This window comes from Oncorhynchus gorbuscha, unplaced genomic scaffold (genome assembly GCF_021184085.1).
Source record: "Oncorhynchus gorbuscha isolate QuinsamMale2020 ecotype Even-year unplaced genomic scaffold, OgorEven_v1.0 Un_scaffold_1216, whole genome shotgun sequence".
In the NCBI taxonomy this organism is placed as follows: Eukaryota; Metazoa; Chordata; class Actinopteri; order Salmoniformes; family Salmonidae; genus Oncorhynchus; species Oncorhynchus gorbuscha.
In genome coordinates, this window is record NW_025746059.1 from 50,001 (window position 1) to 57,444 (window position 7,444).

Below are 7,444 nucleotides of genomic sequence, written 5' to 3' on the forward strand. Positions count from 1 at the left end.
TCTCTCTCTCTGTGTCTCTCTCTCTCTCTGTGTCTCTCTCTCTGTGTCTCTCTCTCTGTGTCTCTCTCTCTGTGTCTCTGTCTCTGTGTCTCTCTCTCTCTGTGTCTCTGTCTCTGTGTCTCTCTGTCTCTCTGTCTCTCTGTGTCTCTCTGTGTCTCTCTGTCTCTCTGTCTCTCTGTCTCTCTGTCTCTCTGTCTCTTTATTTTCCTATCCCTCACCAGTTTTTTACCCTGACACTAATCCCATGCATCATCTCTCTGATCGTTATCATGTCTGGTCTTGTCCTCCAGTTGGCCATCCTGTCGGAAATCTCCCACTGCCATGGCAACGAGAAGGCGGGCCTCCTAAACCCCTCCCAACCAGGAACAGGAAGTATATTCCACAGCGAGAACTTCCAGCTCAAACTCTCCCCACCGCCATCGGTCGAAGAGTAGCTTGCCTATAGCCATGTTCAGTATGATGACGTTGTGGAACTTTCAGATAGAAATATTTTGTGTAGAACAGACACGATGTCCTGGTCAGGTAGAATAGGCTGTTCCCTCTATTCGTTATATTTCTGACTGAAGACACCCTGTAGTTTCTGTTGATTAAACACTACCACGGATTATGCTGTTGATCAAAACCACGTTATCCACTGTCTGGGCGGATATTTGAAATGGTATCGATCAAATGTTATGTTTCTGTCTGCAAAATGTCCATAAATAAACCGATTTGTAACATTTAATTTGTGTGTTGCTTGTGGCTGATGGATAACCTTTATCAGCTGTGAAAACTCTTTATTGTTGCGTTGCTGATTTTTGTACTTTTAGTTACAGATTTTCAGACATGAGAACAGAAAAATAGTACAACTCTCATTCCCTTTCCTTCCTTCCTTCCTTCCTTCCTTCCTTCCTTCCTTCCTTCCTTCCTTCCCTCCCTCCCTCTCTACAGGTTACTGTACCAGTTAATACTATAGAGAATTGGTCAGGTTACTAACGTTACTGTGACTGATAATACTATAGTGAATTGGTCAGGTTACTAACGTTACTGTACCAGTTAATACTATAGTGAAATTGATCAGTGAATTAGAAGTTACAGGTCTGTGGGAGCCAGAAATCTTGCTTGTTTGTCGGTGACCAAATACTTATTTTCCACCATAATTTGCAAATAAATTCATAAAAAATCCTACAATGTGATTTTCTTGATTTTTTTTTCCCCCCCTCATTTTGTCTGTCATAGTTGAAGTGTACCTATGATGAAAATTACAGGCCTCTCTCATATTTTTAAGTGGGAGAACTTGCCCAATTGGTGGCTGACTAAATCGTTTTTTGCCCCACTGTATATCATCGGGTAGCTGACCACCCATGTCTGACTCCCATGTAGATGTTGGAAGGCGGATGAATGTTCTGTATTATGTCGTGTAATCTGGAGATTCTTCAGATAAGGGTTCAGATCAAAGCACCTCTCGACTGGACACTTAGTGGGCTCCAATGGAAATGAAGGGACATTTTTGGGGGGGGCAAAGCTGCCAGTTTGCAGGTATCTAATAAAGTGGTTATTGGGAATATTATGGTCAACCCTCAGAGTATGGAATGAGACGATTGTGTCATCACCGATAGGTCACTAAAAAACACCAGACCGTTCCTATATCAGAACTGGAACGCCGTGTCAATCTGCGACGCTGGGAAGAGATGATTGGATGTTCATGGAGAGAAGCAGCTTGTTTAAGGATAAAGTGTCTTCGGAACTGGGACCAGATTTTCAGGGAGTTCTTGACAATGGGAATCAAAACATGGGTTTGTGGGCAGTGGGGAGGACAGGAGAGAGACCGGAGAGACAGTAGAGAGACAGGAGAGACAGGAGAGGAGAGAAACAGGAGAGAGACCTGAGAGAGACAGGAGAGAGACCTGAGAGAGACCTGAGAGAGGACAGGAGAGAGACAGGAGAGAGACCTGAGAGAGGACAGGAGAGAGACAGGAGAGAGACCTGAGAGAGACAGGAGAGAGACCGGAGAGAGACCGGAGAGAGACCGGAGAGAGACCTGGAGAGAGACAGGAGAGAGACCGGAGAGAGACAGGAGAGAGACCTGAGAGAGACCTGAGAGAGACAGGAGAGAGACCTGAGAGAGACCGGAGAGACCTGAGAGAAACAGGAGAGAGACCTGAGAGAAACAGGAGAGAGACCGGAGAGAGACCGGAGAGAGACCTGAGAGAGACCTGAGAGAGACCTGAGAGAGACAGGAGAGAGACCGGAGAGAGACCGGAGAGAAACCGGAGAGAGACCGGAGAGAGACCTGAGAGAAACCGGAGAGAGACCTGAGAGAAACAGGAGAGAGACCTGAGAGAGACCGGAGAGACCTGAGAGAAACAGGAGAGAGACCGGAGAGAGACAGGAGAGAGACCTGAGAGAAACAGGAGAGAGACCGGAGAGAAACAGGAGAGAGACCTGAGAGAAACAGGAGAGAGACCGGAGAGAAGACAGGAGAAGATGGATGGTTTGACTGTAACTGCATGATGGCCCCAGTTGGACCATCCTTGTTTTCAGATGTAGAAACTCTATTGTTGCTGTGTTAGAGAAAACAGCTGTATGTGGGTCTGTAACATGGTGAACGAAGACTGACTCACTGAGACCCTGAATGGGTTGAAGACTGACTCACTGAGACTCTGAATGGGTTGAAGACTGACTCACTGAGACCCTGAATGGGTTGAAGACTGACTCACTGAGACCCTGAATGGGTTGAAAACTGAGGAGTTTGTGTGCGTGGGGCTGAGCTGAGAGACAGGATTTTTCTGGTCCTCAAAGGACACATTCACCCTCCAGAGCTCTGGTCGGGTCTGAGAAGGACACATTCACCCTCCAGAGCTCTGGTCGGGTCCTCAAAGGACACATTCACCCTCCAGAGCTCTGGTCGGGTCTGAGAAGGACACATTCACCCTCCAGAGCTCTGGTCGGGTCTGAGAAGGACACATTCACCCTCCAGAGCTCTGGTCGGGTCTGAGAAGGACACATTCACCCTCCAGAGCTCTGGTCGGGTCTGAGAAGGACACATTCACCCTCCAGAGCTCTGGTCGGGTCTGAGAAGGACACATTCACCCTCCAGAGCTCTGGTCGGGTCTGAGAAGGACACATTCCCCCTCCAGAGCTCTGGTCGGGTCTGAGAAGGACACATTCACCCTCCAGAGCTCTGGTCGCGTCTGAGAAGGACACATTCACCCTCCAGAGCTCTGGTCGGGTCTGAGAAGGACACATTCACCCTCCAGAGCTCTGGTCGGGTCTGAGAAGGACACATTCACCCTCCAGAGCTCTGGTCGGGTCCTCAAAGGACACATTCACCCTCCAGAGCTCTGGTCGCGTCTGAGAAGGACACATTCACCCTCCAGAGCTCTGGTCGGGTCTGAGAAGGACACATTCACCCTCCAGAGCTCTGGTCGGGTCTGAGAAGGACACATTCACCCTCCAGAGCTCTGGTCGGGTCTGAGGACACATTCCCCCTCCAGAGCTCTGGTCGCGTCTGAGAAGGACACATTCACCCTCCAGAGCTCTGGTCGGGTCTGAGAAGGACACATTCACCCTCCAGAGCTCTGGTCGGGTCTGAGAAGGACACATTCACCCTCCAGAGCTCTGGTCGCGTCTGAGAAGGACACATTCACCCTCCAGAGCTCTGGTCGGGTCTGAGAAGGACACATTCACCCTCCAGAGCTCTGGTCGGGTCTGAGAAGGACACATTCACCCTCCAGAGCTCTGGTCGGGTCTGAGAAGGACACATTCACCCTCCAGAGCTCTGGTCGGGTCTGAGAAGGACACATTCACCCTCCAGAGCTCTGGTCGGGTCTGAGAAGGACACATTCACCCTCCAGAGCTCTGGTCGGGTCTGAGAAGGACACATTCACCCTCCAGAGCTCTGGTCGGGTCTGAGAAGGACACACTCACCCTCCAGAGCTCTGGTCGGGTCTGAGAAGGACACATTCACCCTCCAGAGCTCTGGTCGGGTCTGAGAAGGACACATTCACCCTCCAGAGCTCTGGTCGGGTCTGAGAAGGACACATTCACCCTCCAGAGCTCTGGTCGGGTCTGGAGAAGGACACATTCACCCTCCAGAGCTCTGGTCGGGTCTGAGAAGGACACACTCACCCTCCAGAGCTCTGGTCGGGTCTGAGAAGGACACATTCACCCTCCAGAGCTCTGGTCGGGTCTGAGAAGGACACATTCACCCTCCAGAGCTCTGGTCGGGTCTGAGAAGGACACATTCACCCTCCAGAGCTCTGGTCGGGTCTGAGAAGGACACACACCTGACAGTTCTCAGCATTCCTGGTTCTGACAACTGAGAGAAAAGCCTCTAAGGTCTAATTCATGTAAACAGTGTGCAATTATATTACCTGTGTTGTTCTCCATGACTCTCCTACTCTTTTAAACGGCAGAGGAATGGGTCAGTCTCTGGTGTTCTGGATTTTCAAAGTCAAATTCCAGAGGTGATTGTTGTAGCTTGTCTCCTTCGGTTCACTTCATGCGATGAGTCATTCTCGGTATGCGTCCCAAAAGGCACCCTATGCCCTACCCTAACCCCTAGCGCCCTGGTCAAAAGTCATGCACTATACAGGGAATAGGGTGTCATTTGGGTGGCACACTCAGTTCTCTCAAACGGTTATTTATTCATCAAGTCAGAGCGGCCTTCTGTGTCACGCACAGAGAGACACTTTAATGTCCCTGCCTGCCTGACAGCTACCATCCAAATTGGCCTGTTCTGTCTCTCTCTCTCTCTCTGGCTCTTCCTATTTATCCCCCCTCAACTTCTCTGATTATCTCTCTTTCTCTCACTGTCTCTCTTTCCCCCATCTGTGAGCAGAGAGAGACAGAGCGAATCCGCCCTCAAAGATGTCAAACATGACCCCCAGCCAGCATGGTCCCCCCGGCCGGGGGCTGCGTGGCAGAGAGTGGGTGCAGACATCACCAGTCTTTTCTCCATGAGGTGGTAATTATGATTAATACTCTGGTCATTTCACTCAGAGGCAGCTTGAACGCCTGCCACCAATCAGCCACCGCCGTTGTTCTAGAGACAAAGGAGTGATGAATGGCTGGTTGCCAGGCACTGGTAGGGAGAGAGGGAGGTAGGGAGAGAGGGGGGGAGAGAGAGGGAGGGAGAGAGAGAGAGAGAGAGGGGGGGAGAGAGAGGGAGGAGAGAGAGAGAGAGGGAGGGAGGTAGGGAGAGAGAGAGAGAGAGAGGGGGGAGAGAGAGAGGGAGGTAGGGAGAGAGGGGGAGAGAGAGACGGAGGGAGAGAGAGAGAGAGAGGGGGGAGAGAGAGAGGGAGGTAGGGGGAGAGAGGGGAGAGAGAGAGACGGAGGGAGAGAGAGAGAGAGGGGGGGGGGAGAGAGAGAGAGAGGGAGGGAGAGAGAGAGAGGGAGGGAGGTAGGGGGAGAGAGAGAGAGAGAGGGGGGGGAGAGAGAGAGGGAGGGAGGTAGGGAGAGATGTATAGAGGAGAGAGAGAGAGGGAGGTAGGAATGGAGATAGGGAGAGAGGGATGGAGGGAGAATGGATGCAGACAGTGAGGTAGGGAGAAGGGAGACCTCTCCTCTATCTACACTCTGACCCCGTCCTCTCCTCTCTCTATCTACACTCTGACCCCATCCTCTCCATGTCCTCTCTTTCTATCTACATTCTGACCCAGTCCTCTCCATGTCCTCTCCTCTGGCTGACCCCGTCCTCTCCATGTCCTCTCTTTCTATCTACATTCTGACCCAGTCCTCTCCATGTCCTCTCCTCTGGCTGACCCCGTCCTCTCCATGTCCTCTCTATCTACACTCTGACCCCGTCCTCTCCATGTCCTCTCTTTCTATCTACATTCTGACCCCGTCCTCTCCATGTCCTCTCTTTCTATCCACACTCTGACCCCGTCCTCTCCATGTCCTCTCTATCTACACTCTGACCCCGTCCTCTCCATGTCCTCTCTTTCTATCCACACTCTGACCCCGTCCTCTCCATGTCCTCTCCTCTGGCTGACCCCGTCCTCTCTTTCTATCTACACTCTGACCACGTCCTCTCCATGTCCTCTCCTCTGGCTGACCCCGTCCTCTCTTTCTATCTACACTCTGACCCCGTCCTCTCCATGTCCTCTCCTCTGGCTGACCCTGTCCTCTCTTTCTATCTACACTCTGACCCTGTCCTCTCCATGTCCTCTCCTCTGGCTGACCCCGTCCTCTCTTTCTATCTACACTCTGACCCCGTCCTCTCCATGTCCTCTCCTCTGGCTGACCCCGTCCTCTCTTTCTATCCACACTCTAACCCCGTCCTCTCCATGTTCTCTCTATCTACACTCTGACCCCGTCCTCTCCATGTCCTCTCTTTCTATCCACACTCTAACCCCGTCCTCTCCATGTTCTCTCTATCTACACTCTGACCCCGTCCTCTCCATGTCCTCTCTTTCTATCTACACTCTGACCCCGTCCTCTCCATGTCCTCTCCATCTACACTCTAACCCCGTCCTCTCCATGTCCTCTCTATCTACACTCTGACCCCGTCCTCTCCATGTCCTCTCTTTCTATCTACACTCTGACCCCGTCCTCTCCATGTCCTCTCTTTCTATCTACACTCTGACCCCGTCCTCTCCATGTCCTCTCTTTCTATCCACACTCTGACCCCGTCCTCTCCATGTCCTCTCCTCTGGCTGACCCCGTCCTCTCTTTCTATCTACATTCTGACCCCGTCCTCTCCATGTCCTCTCCTCTGGCTGACCCCGTCCTCTCCATGTCCTCTCCTCTGGCTGACCCCGTCATCTCTTTCTATCTACACTCTGACCCGTCCTCCCTTTCTATCCACACTCTGACCCGTCCTCTCCATGTCCTCTCCATGTCCTCTCTTTCTATCTACACTCTGACCCCATCCTCTCCATGTCCTCTCTTTCTATCCACACTCTGACCCAGTCCTCTCCATGTCCTCTCCTCTGGCTGACCCCGTCCTCTCCATGTCCTCTCTTTCTATCTACACTCTGACCCCATCCTCTCCATGTCCTCTCCTCTGGCTGACCCCATCCTCTCCATGTCCTCTCTTTCTATCCACACTCTGACCCAGTCCTCTCCATGTCCTCTCCTCTGGCTGACCCCATCCTCTCCATGTCCTCTCTTTCTATCTACACTCTGACCCCATCCTCTCCATGTCCTCTCTTTCTATCCACACTCTGACCCAGTCCTCTCCATGTCCTCTCCTCTGGCTGACCCCGTCCTCTCCATGTCCTCTCTTTCTATCTATACTCTAACCCCGTCCTCTCCATGTCCTCTCTTTCTATCTACACTCTGACCCAGTCCTCTCCATGTCCTCTCCTCTGGCTGACCCCGTCCTCTCCATGGCCTCTCTTTCTATCTATACTCTAACCCCGTCCTCTCCATGTCCTCTCTTTCTATCTATACTCTAACCCCGTCCTCTCCATGTCCTCTCCATCTACACTCTGACCCCGTCCTCTCCATGTCCTCTCTT

The 7,444-nt window shown here is 51.9% G+C and overlaps 1 long non-coding RNA gene across 1 annotated transcript in view; it reads left to right on the plus strand.

The window, feature by feature from the left end:
* LOC124021802 overlaps nucleotides 1–464 on the plus strand; it is a 45,906-nt gene extending 45,442 nt beyond the window's left edge. Inside the window, exon 3 of the long non-coding RNA XR_006836313.1 lies at nucleotides 291–464. This is a non-coding gene — a long non-coding RNA (uncharacterized LOC124021802). The remainder of the gene's footprint in view (nucleotides 1–290) is intronic.
* Nucleotides 465–7,444: the final 6,980 nt, after the last annotated feature.